A 10,530-nucleotide genomic window follows, 5' to 3' on the forward strand; every position below is an offset into this window, starting at 1 on the left:
TCTCTCACAAAGTCATGAAAAGTTCATTTCTGTTTTAGTATAAAATACTGAGATTTAGGGCTGGGATTGTGGCTCAGTGGTAGAGCACTGGCTTAGCACACGTGAGGCCCTGGGTTCAATCCTCAGCACATAAAAAATAATATAAAGATGTTGTGTCCAACTACAACTAAAAAATAAATATTTAAAAAATAGCTGGGATTGTGGCGCAGCAGTAGAGCGCTCCTCTAGCAGGGCGGGACCCGGTTCGATCCTCCACACCACATAAAGATAAAGGCATTGTGTTGTGCCCATCTGCACCTAAATAAAGAAATAAATAAAACTACCCTGTATTACGTTTGCCAGAACCCTGTTAGCTGTAAATTCCCAAGATGCCTCCCTTTGTAACTTTTTGTGCTATATAAACATTTTCTTTCCTGAGATCTGGGCTGTTCTCCAACCCAGTGAGACAGCTGCTGGCCAGCTACCTCTCCTGTGTATACAACATAAGCTTGCTTTAATTTGATTTAAAATTGGAGTCGGTGGTCTTTTCTTTGCATTGTGGGTTCAACAAGCTGAGGACGGTCAAGGAGGTTGCTTTCCGCCTTCACTTTCTCCCCTTATTTCAGGGCCTCCTCTGCTACCTAAGAATAGCTAGGGAAGTGTTCTGCCATTGAGCTAGGATCCTAGCCTAAAAAGTGGCCTTCTTTACCACTCCCCTCTGTATCCTGGGGATCCTGGCTTTTTTCTGCACCACCACCCCTACCCCACCCACATTTGCTGTTTGCATCATCTATCCAGTCTTCACAGAGAAGGAAAGTCCTGGGTAAGACATTTCATTGGTTTCTGATTCCTAAATCTTTTTTTTTTTTTGGGGGGGGGGTTCTTTTTTTTTTTCTTCTTTTTTTTTTTAAAGAGAGAGTGAGAGAGGGGAGAGAGAGAGAGAGAGAGAGAGAGAGAGAGAGAGAGAATTTTTAATATTTATTTTTTAGTTCTCGGCGGACACAACATCTTTGTTGGTATGTGGTGCTGAGGATCGAACCTGGGCCGCACGCATGCCAGGCGAGCGCGCTACCGCTTGAGCCACATCCCCAGCCCTGATTCCTAAATCTTGGATCCAGCCTCCCAGAGGGAGAGATGTCTGGCCCTTGTGTCCTTCTGCCCATGCACTCTTTGAACAGTTTTGTTTTTTTTTTTTTTCAGGCAGACCAAAAACATAGGTCGGCCTGTATAGTGTGGTCATACACGGCCTGTAATCCCAGCTACTCAGGAGGCTAAGGCAGGAGAATCATAAATTACAGGCCAACCTCAGCAGTTTTGTGAGACCCTGGTCGGATGGCGCAGTGCCTGTAATCCCAGAGGCTGGGGGAGCTGAGGCATGAGTGTTGTTAATTCAAAGCCAGCCTCAGCAATTTAGTGATGCCCTAAGCAACTCAGCCAGATCCTGTCTTTAAATAAAATATAAAAAAGGGATGGCGATATAGCTTAGTGGTTAAGTGCCCCCGGTTCAATCCCTGGTACTACTACTACTACTACTACTAATAATAATAATAATAATTAAAAGGAATGAGGCTCTAACTAGAATAAGATATATTCCATGAATGTATAATTTTATCAAAATGGACTCTACCGCCATGTATAGCTAAAAAGAACTAATAAAAAAGACTGGGGATGTAGCTCAGTGGTAAAACACCCCTGGGTTCAATCCCCAGTACTAAAAAGGAAAACATGGCTACGTATCCCCTCACCTAAAGTGTCACAGAGAGCTGGCCGCCTGTAATCCCAGCAGTTTGGGAGGTAGGCAGATTTGAAGCCAGCCTCAGCAATTTAGCAAGGCCCTAAGAAATTTAAGGAGACCCTATCTCAAAATAAAAAAGTAAAAAAAAAAGGGCTGGGGTTGTGGCTCAGTGGTAGAGCACTTGCCTCACAGGTGTGGGGCACTGGGTTGAATCCTTAGCACCACATAAAAATAAATAAATAAAATGAAGATATTGGATGTGGCTCAGTGGTAAAGTGCCCCTGGGCTCAATCCCTGGTGCAGTTAAAAAAAAAAAAAAAAAAGAGTCAACTAGAACCCAGGGGCAGAGACAGGGCTGTTATAGGATTAGGGGAAGGGAGGAGACTGTGGATAACTTCTAATGAAATGATTTTTTATTGCTCCAAATGAAGTTTGGCTGTATGAAACAGATTAATATCAGCTCCTGCCATGTTCCCACCCCCCACAGCTCTCTTTGTGGACAGTTCCCTGGGCATATCTCAGCAGCCAGCAGTAATTATTCTTCCTTGGAGCAAAGTGAAGTGATGAGTTATTCCTTCACTCCCATTCTACTGTGATGGAGAAACCAGACCTGATTATAAAATGAAATTATAAGAACATTATAATGAAGAACCAAAGCCTAGGAAAGAGTTAATACCCCTACCCTTCTGTTAGCCTTTCTTGAGGAAACCTAATTAACCTTGGGTTTCCTACCTATTGGATTATAAATTGTCTCTAGGAATCTGACTACTCTGTCTTGAAATGTAAACACCCTGTGCAGGTTTTCAAGGCCAGAGATTCAACAGATGCTTGTGAAAAGAGTTGTCTCTTTGTATCCTAACTAGCTGTAGGAATCTAGCTAGTTAATTAATTGCTAGGCCAATTAACTGTGGTCTAAACTATAACCTCATAGACTTAGTTCTTAAAAATATAGCTCTTAGGGAAGTAAACTCAAGTTATCTTGGGTTACTGCTACCTGTGAAGGCCACTTTGACATAACACTAGCAGGTGTTTTACTGTCTTTGTTCTGCACCTATGCATGGTCTTTGGTCACAATAGGCCAAAAATTCAATCCCATCGATGTTGTCAAACCTACTGGTGTTGTAATGGTTAAAAAATGATGTCAAATTTCCTATAAAACTCCATGCAACCTCAGCTCAGGGCCCAGAACTTCAGAGTTCTCCAACTCTCCCAGTGGTGCTTGAGTCTCTTGCTGAGTGTGATTTCCATAACACTACTGTTACCTGCTATGGGAACAGGAGGTATAGGAGTGGGTCACTGTTCCTGCAATGAGTACAGGAGGCTAATAGTGAGAGGGCCCCATAAGGACTTGAAAGGCCCTGGGGGGCCCTGCACCAGTTAAGCAACTCAGTGAGACTCTGTCTCTAAATAAAATTCAAAATAGGGTTGGGGAGGTGGCTCAGTGGTTGAATGCCCCTGAGTTCAATCCCCAATACCAAAAAAAAAAAAAAAAGGGGGGGGGGCTGGAGATGTGGCTCAAGAGGTAGCGCGCTCGCCTGGCATGCGTGCAGCCCGGGTTCGATCCTCAGCACCACATACCAACAAAGATGTTGTGTCCGCCGAGAACTAAAAAATAAATATTAAAAATTCTCTCTCTCTCTCTCTCTCTCTCTCTCCTCTCTCACTCTCTCTTAAAAAAAAAAAAAAGGGAGACCAGAAGACTAGAAGAGGGGAACAGGGGGAGGGACAGGAGGGAAATGGGAGGGATTGGGGGATGAAATTAATCAAATTATATTGTTTTATTGTGTGAATGTATGAATTTACTATAACAAATAAAAAAGTCTTTGCCTACCAATAAAAATATTGAATATAAAAAGAAAACATTTTCAATTTCATGGTTTGTTTCTTTTGTTCCCTTGTTTCTTTTTTCAGGGCCAAGGACAGAAGTCAGGGCTTTGCTTGTGCTGCTGAGCTAATTCCCCAGCCCCTGTTTTTATTTATTTATTTTTGCCTTGAACTTGCAATCCTCTTACCTCAGTTTCCCAAACTGCTGGGATTATAGGCGTGCACCACTTCACCCAGCTGTTTTTATTTTTGAGACAGGTGAAAGGAAAGTGACCACGACACTCAGAGCGACCAAGAGATCTTTATTGCGGCAGTGTCTGATTAACAGGGAAGGAAGAGAAAGAGAGAAAGAGAGCAGGGAAAGAGAGAGAGGGCGGGGAAAGAGAGAAAAAAGAGTGGGGGTAAAGTGAGAGAGGGAGGGAGGGAGGGAGGGAGGGAGGGAGGGAGAGAGAGAGAGAGAGAGAGAGAATCGTGTGCCTGTGCATGCAAGAGATGGGAGCCCGGCAGGAGAGAGTTTTTTATAGCCAAAATTTAATGTGGTCTTTAGGTCTGCAAGCTGACTTGTTGGCCTACATTGATTGGATCATATAGTAGTTCCTAAGGGTGTCATCTTCTGCCCTGAGAGAGACTGGGCAGGGGCCAGATGTGGGTTTCCCATGGCTCCAGACCCAAACCGGTGGGGGGTTGAGTGTTAGACCTTGAGTGGGGTTGAGTGCTCAGCCTTGAGGCAAATAAGCCATAAGGAACCAGACTGGTGAGGTGAGCCCACCCTGCAGCTAAACATTTGTTCAGCCTGCTTCACAACTAACAGGGATTCACTCTCTTGCCCAGGCTGGTATTAAATTCCTGGGCTCAAGAGATTCTCCTGTCTCAGCCTCTTGAGTAGCTGGGGCTACAGACACAGGCCACTGCACCCAACTTTTATTTATTTATTTATTTAGGTTACTGAGAATTGGACTCAAGGGTACTTGATCATTGAGCCATATACCTATTTTGTATTTTATTTAGAGAGAGGGTCTCACTGAGTTGCTTAGTGCCTTGCTGTTATTGAGGCTGACTTTGAACTCATGATCCTCCTGTCTCAGCCTCTGAGCCGCTGGGATTACAGGTGTGAGCCACTCAGCCTAGCTAATTTGGGCCTAATTTTTAATTCCTCACTTATCAAGTGGTAAAAAATGTTTGCAGAAGGCTTGATTACCTACTCAACTGGTCACAAGGCCCCTGGGGGGCCCTGTACCAGTCTTCTGGCTTTGGTTCCCTTACTTCCTTGCTACACTTGCCAGGTTGGACCAACTCCTACAGCTAACACGCCTAGGCTTTGGCAACTCATGCCTTCCTCCCTTCCCTTTCTCACTGTGACAGCAGTCAAGTGCTTGTCTTCCCTTTGTTGTTTCTTCCTTTATCCAAGGATGCTTCTGGAAGGTGTTTGCAGACTTTGGTGGGAGAGTGAGATGAAATAATGCAGACCGGCTGGTTTGAAGCAAAAGCTCCACACCTGTTTGCTAAGTCATTTCAGCCTTGGTGCTGTTACAGAGCTGGAAACTTCCAAGAAACTGAGACAGCATGAAGACCTCCTTCAAACCCCAATTCTTGTGATCAGGTCAGAAAGATTTCAGACATGTGGCTCAGAATAATATGAATGAATTTATTGAAGGAATAGGAAAAGGGAAAGAGGATCCTCTTAAGGGAGAATGGGTCCTCTCATAGAGTGACATCTTTCCTGTACTCGCTTTATTGGGGATCCCAGAGAAGTTTCCAAATCCTGCCCAGGTCCACCTCTTGAGTTTTGACTGACAGTAGGATGATATCAGACTTTCAATTCCCCACTGCCTTGATAACTCTAGGTCAACTTGGCCCATGCTGATCGGTTCTAATTTTTTTTTTTTTTTTATACTGGTGATTGAACCCAAGGGCAATTTATCACCAAACCACATTCCCAGTCCTTTCTATTTTTAGACAGGGTTCTGTCTTGTTAAGTTGCTAAAGCTGGCTTTTTTTTAAAAAAATTTTTAATATTTATTTTTTTTAGTTATTGGCAGACACAACATCTTTGTTTGTATGTGGTGCTGAGGATCGAACCCGGGCCGCACGCATGCCAGGCGAGTGCACTACCACTTGAGCCACATCCCCAGCCCCAGCTGAAGCTGGCTTTGAACTTGTGTTCCCCTGCCTCAACCTCCCGGTCACAAAAATCTCCCACTTCAGTGTAACTGGGTTCCTCTTCTCATTTTACCCCTGCAGATAACAGTTTGTTGAGGGATATACTTAAATTGGGAAGGGCTGGAAGTAAATCGCTTCTTGGAAAAGAAAGCATATAGGGGTCTGCACAATGGGTCCATTTTTTAGAATTATTCTCTTAACTCCCACCATTTGCACTGTCCACTAACAGTACCACCTGATCTCTTTGTAAATTGACCTGTGGATCCGGTCAACACTGAACAGTTCCTTACTGTTTGCACTACTTCTAGATTTCTCCTCCAACTGATTTTCCCTTCTAAATGCTACTACTCAGGTGATTTTTTGGCAGGATTGATGCTTCCATTTTTTTTTTTTTTTTTTTTTTGGTACTAGGGACTGAACCCATGGATACTATAAAACCCAAGCCCTCTACCTTTAAAACACTTTTTGAGACAGGATCTTGCTAAATTTGAGGCTGGCCTCCCGGTTCCAGTCTGAGTCACTGGGATTACAGGTGTGCACCACTTAACTCTATTTAAATTGCATTATTTTTTGGCAGTACTGGGGATTGAGTCCAATGGGTACTATTCTTTTTTTTTTCTTTTTTTTTAAAGAGAGGAAAGGGGGGGAGAGAGAGAATTTAATATTTATTTTTTAGTTCTCGGCGGACACAACATCTTTGTTGGCATGTGGTGCTGAAGATCGAACCCGGGCCGCACGCATGCCAGGCGAGCGCGCTACCGCTTGAGCCACATCCCCAGCCCCGGGTACTATTCTATTACAAACTAAATTGACTACTCAGCTGCGGTCCTACCTTTTAATATTCTGCTCAGGCAGGCCTTGAATTTGTGAAACCTTCTGCCTCAGTTTCCTCATACTGGGATTATAGGAATGCCACCATTCCCGGAATGAAGTTGCCTTTAAAGTCATCCCAGAGACTCAGGAGGGTGGCAAGTTCAAGGCCAGTCTCAACAGTTTAGTAAGGCCCTACCTAAAGCAACTGAATGGTAAACCGTCTTGAAATGGTTGGGGTTATAGCTCAGAGGTAAAGTATCCTAGGTTCAATCCTATGCACCCTCAAACCCCACCAGTACTGGGCACCACATATCATAACTGCTGTTGCTCATCACCTCTTGGCACCCATGAACCACCCCTTCCTCTTAAATGTGTTGCATTGGTCCTGGAAAGGGGTGCTTTACCACTGAACCACATCACCAGCCCTTGTTTTTGAGATGGGGCATGTTGGGAAGGCTAGCCTCAACGTTGCCATCCTGCAGCACTCTAATATTAAACCACTGGGCTTATAGCCATGCACTACTACTCCTGGACAAGTAAAATTTTTTTTTAATCAAGAGCATGTTGTGCTCATTTATAGTCTCAGAATTTGAAAGGCTGGGCAGGACCACAACATTTTAAAGCCAGCTCTGGGAACTTTTAGGGCCAATTAAAATTCAGAGATGCCCATACTGCCAGAGACTCATCGAAAGCAGTGAATCACACAGATTAAGAAAAAGAGCTTTATTAGGAAGATCAAAATGATTGTGTGTTAACTTGAACAGCTAGGATGCACAAGGAAAGATCTGGAAATCTGATGTCCTCCATCAAAGACTTGGATGGATGCCTGCTGAGGAAAGAACAATCTTTACTGGATGGGAAAACAAAAACAACTTATTTCAAACTGATCATTCTTCCATTTACAGAAATTCTGATTATCCCTCAGACAGTTCCTTCTGGAACAAGCTTTCCTCTTTTCCCCCAGCCAGCCCCAGTGGGTTCACCTTTACAGGCTCTGGGACTAGGACAGGAAGTAAGACGTGTGAAATATTTCTTCATTGGGAAATTTTTAGCTTACTGTACTTTACCTTCACCTTAGTCCACTTACCTTTAACTTCAGGTTGAAGTTAGGTAGACATGACTTGCTTTCTCTGTAATGGAAAGAGATTAGGAATTAAGTTATCTATTTATTGCTTGAAGGAAAAGCACACTTCATAGAAACCTAGTCTTAGAAAGTTATTGGCTATAAAGCCTATCCATCTTCTTATTGCTATAGTTTATCACTGTTAAGATGAGCTCACAACTCAGAGTGTACCTTTCTGTCACAATGATCAGACTGGGGCGGTATTCAACTCATCACTGGTGAGCAGGAATTCACCACTGGTGATCCAAATATGGCTACTCAGACCAAAGTACCACCACACAGATAAAGTCGATGCTATATGATAGCCATAAATATTGCAAAGGTATGTACCTCAAATAACTCCTGGGATCCAGACGACAAGATGCTAGACCTGAAACAAACAAGATCAAATGAGTAATGCTTATGTCCTGCCTCAGTTATCCCCACCTATTATTTCCAGGAAATCAGATTTCCGAGTCTCAACAGCAAAACATCAGCCGAACGAGATTCCATAAGTCATCATATATATTTGCCGAAAAAGGCACTTTTTCCTACCCAATATGCTATATATATTTAACACATTACTGAAATTACTCACCTTTGAACCAGTAAGTAGATACTGGTAACAGCACCTGAAAAATTTAAGAACAGATAAAATACTATGTATATGTGGCATATCAGGATATTGCCCCACTTCTATGTCCTTCAGTTTCTCAGGTGTTCATATATTTTCATTGTCAATCATAGTGAGCTAGTTTGGGTCATCATAGAAACTTCATACTTGGTGGCATAAGCCATGAATCAGGAAAAAACCCTACTAACCTGCTAATGCTGGAGTATTTTCAGCAGTATATGGAAATAAGTTGCTCCTGAATCAGAAAAAAAAACACTAAATTAGCAAAGTACTCAAAATATCCAGCTACTATTAATGACAAGCAAAGCAAATGCTATTGCTATTTGCTGGACCTCATGTAGTTCCTCATGGAACCAAGTTTCCATCCTCTCTCCCAGCTACACCAGTGGGTTCACCATTACTGGTTCTGGGACTAGAGCAGGGGGTTAAGACAAAATGTTTGTTCTTACTGGCACTGTAGTCTTGACAAGCTATAATTGGCAAGCACTCACCCCTTCCAACTCTTTTTTCAGTAGCCTGGCCCTGGGCGAATCAATGACTATCTACAAACCAGGTTTAAGGCAGAATCAGGGCTCTTGTAACCAATACCACAATGGTAAAGCTACCCTACAAACGATAATATGCCCTTTTTAAAAAAAATATTTAATTTACAATAGCTATTAATAGAAGCAACTTACCATAAAGTGGGAAAATATGTCGTTATCAGGAAAACCTGGGAAAGAGGAATACGTGGTTATTTCAAAGTATTAGGGTGGAAAGACATTTTTCTTCATTATCAACAACTGCCATCAGAACTCTAACATGCTATTTACTGTTGTACCTCACAGATCATCAGCATACTGATTCAAATCATCTGACAGTGATATATGGATGAGAGAAGAGCACATCATTACAAGAACCAATTGGTTGCTGTCTTCCCTCCCCCAGAAAATTGCTCCAAAAGGAACAAGATGGATAAGGTGGATGGAGCAAAAAGGCAACAAACAAACACAGCTCCATTGACCATTTGCCCTCCTGTTTGTGAACAATTGTGGTAAAATAATCAGAGATCCTATTCTAAGAATTACCTGCATTCACTCTTGGGGATAATCAAATTCCTCAGGATAGGTCATGAGATGCGTAGACAAAAATGGGACTGGTTAAATGCCCCTGGGTTCCATCTCTGATTAAAAAAAAAAAAATTTATTTGTACCTGTAACAATTACCTTCAAAAGTACTCTAAACCCCTGGCCCACTCCTCAGGATTAAGATGACATCACTTATAACTCAGTCATATGCTTGTCATTTTATGTTCATCACAGAGTGGTTATCCAGAAACGCTCCCTTTCCATAAGCTATATATACCTACATGGAGGATCGCTGTAATTGCAGGAATGATCTCCGTGCATTCTCCAAACACCAACATCTTTGAGCTGAAGCACATCTGAAAATAGAACACCCTTCACTAACACCTCAACTTAAAACCCAAGGAAAACAAAACAAACTCCTGGGTAGCGCTACTCAGAACTTTTACATTTTCTCCACTAAACCATCAGAAAGAGAGAGTTCAAACCGTAAATCATCCCTGTAGCACATCCAATAGTTCTTCCAGCCCACCGAAGAACAAGAACTAGACGGCCAAAACCACTTACTCCAACCAGAGGGCTGTCTTCGATTGTTGTGTGGCGAATGTGCGCCTTGACCCTGCAGACAAAACATTAGATTAGTGTAGGATATTTTAAAAATGCTTTCTACAAAGCAACGGCCGCAGGGGACACAAGCTGTGCAGCGCCGGTCTCCTCAGAGTTACTTATCCTCACGGAGTTCAGTACAGGTCTGTGAAAATGTCCTCATCACTGGGAGGGCGCCTGGCTCGGCCCGCTACCGCCATTTTGTCCTTCACAAAACCCCAATGCTTAGGAATAACTGAAAAGGTCCGGGAGATCTTCCCTCCCAGCCCGCCAATAGGTAACAGAGATCTGGAGCGCGCGACCTAATGGCTATAATGGCAGCGACTCCGGAGGTAATGACAATAGAATCGATAGGTTGAGTTCAGGTTAGGCAACTTAACAAGACTCAAAAGTCAAGAAGAGTGGCTCAGCGGCTAAAATACCGCTGAGCCCAGTACCCCTTGCCGCAAAATAAAGACAGAACCGAGAACCCCACCAACGCATGTACTCACCGGAGCCTGGAAGGAAAAATGAGACCGAATAAAACAACGCGAGACACTTAAATACTTTCACGCAAAGGCCCACGGGATTGGGGGCGGGCACAAAGCGAGCGCACGCGCATATGGCACGCCAC

General features: G+C 43.2%; 1 long non-coding RNA gene across 5 annotated transcripts; it reads right to left on the reverse strand.

Moving 5' to 3' along the window:
• Positions 1-7,219: 7,219 nt before the first annotated feature.
• LOC308642465 lies at positions 7,220-10,403 on the reverse strand. 5 transcript variants are annotated; one of them, XR_014020559.1, is made up of 6 exons: positions 9,879-10,398; positions 9,596-9,670; positions 9,315-9,409; positions 8,925-8,959; positions 8,436-8,482; positions 7,220-8,245 (listed from the first exon to the last, which is right to left on the reverse strand). It is a non-coding gene; the product is annotated as an uncharacterized lncRNA (long non-coding RNA). The 5 variants fall into 5 exon arrangements; XR_014020558.1 differs by having other exon boundaries at positions 7,220-7,641; positions 7,965-8,959; positions 9,879-10,403; XR_014020560.1 differs by having other exon boundaries at positions 7,220-8,482.
• Between the last annotated feature and the right edge of the window lie 127 nt (positions 10,404-10,530).

This window comes from Spermophilus citellus (assembly GCF_964194105.1).
Source record: "Spermophilus citellus genome assembly, chromosome: 2".
Taxonomy (NCBI): domain Eukaryota; kingdom Metazoa; phylum Chordata; class Mammalia; order Rodentia; family Sciuridae; genus Spermophilus; species Spermophilus citellus.